The sequence below is a fragment of the Lagenorhynchus albirostris genome, chromosome 1, assembly GCF_949774975.1.
Source record: "Lagenorhynchus albirostris chromosome 1, mLagAlb1.1, whole genome shotgun sequence".
Classification (NCBI taxonomy): domain Eukaryota; kingdom Metazoa; phylum Chordata; class Mammalia; order Artiodactyla; family Delphinidae; genus Lagenorhynchus; species Lagenorhynchus albirostris.
The window spans coordinates 91,097,127-91,098,535 of record NC_083095.1 but is presented as its reverse complement, the minus strand read 5'-3'; positions in this window follow the sequence as shown (position 1 = coordinate 91,098,535).

Below are 1,409 nucleotides of genomic sequence, written 5' to 3'. Positions count from 1 at the left end.
TAGGATTAGAAATAATACTAAGGTGGAGTTGATGATATCTGAAAAGCTTATGGGTGTTGAACTTTCAGAAACAATGCTCATACTTCACAAAGTTTTCTTATCTTTGGTTTTTGGGGTCTTTTTTTCTTTTTGAGATAAAGATGGGGCCTTGTTAACATCACAGGTCTAGTCACCAAAATGGAAGGTCTTGTTGGGTGTCTTCCTTGGGAGACAAATGGGAGCATCCGGCACCTGGGCATATATCTTAGTGAGTACTTCAAAAGCCTGGGTCACAAAGGAGATGACTAGCATCATGGACATTTACAGCTTTCAGTGTGTCCCGTTGACTTGGTTCAATGAGCTGTTCTTGGACCAAATTACGAACTGGCTACAAGGTATCCCAGGCTGACACTCCAGTACCTACTGGGGTTCAAAGAGTCTCCTTAAGGTGTGAGTTTGGTCCAGAAGATCCGTAGCCAACACAGATGTGTTCTAAATCTACTACGAGATGAAAAGTGTCAGGGACTCTCACTGAGACAGCTGGCTGTGGAGTGCCTTAGACCTGAGCAGTAATCATATTTGTAAGATATGTAGAAATGTTGTGGACAGTGTGTGGGAGTATAGCATGATATTTACAAACAATGACTATGATTTTGATGAGAGTGTAATTTCTAATACAATCACGCCCTAATTTGGTGACCTTGGGAAGTTACTTAATCTCTCTCAGCTTCAGTTCCTTATCTGTGAAATTGAGCTAATAGAATGGAAATAGTACCAAACCCAAAGGATTGATAAGAGTATCAAATTTCATAATAAATGGAAAGCACCTAATTTAGTGCTAACTCTCAGTACATTTTAATCCTTTTTTTTTTTTTTTGGTGTGTTAGGCAGTTCTGTGTTCTCAAGTGACACAAATATTTTTGTATTTATTTATCTCCTGGTATAGTCCTCCATTCAGTTACAGAGTCAGAATTTTGTAGTTGGAAAAAATTTTTAAATTATGTAATTCTATTTTTTTAATTTATCAAATGAAGAGAATGAAAACTGGAGAGGCTGAATAACTTACATTGAGCCATTACTTCTTAAGGTTTGATTATCTCTTTAACAATTACCAACAAGGATAATAAATAATGATAGCAAGTTATGTTTAAACAGTGTTTTCTTTTTCTTTTTTTAAAATATATATTTATTTATTTTTGGCTACATTGGGTCTTCGTTGCTGCGTGTGGGCTTTCTCTAGTTGCGGCGAGCGGGGGCTACTCTTGGTTGCGGTGCACGGTATTCTCATTGCGGTGGCTTCTCCTGTTGTGGAGCACAGGCTGTAGGTGCATGGGCTTCAGTAGTTGTGGCGCACAGGCTTAGCTGCTCCGTGGCATGTGGGATCTTCCCAGACCAGGGCTCAAACCCGTGTCCCCCGCATCGGCAGGCAG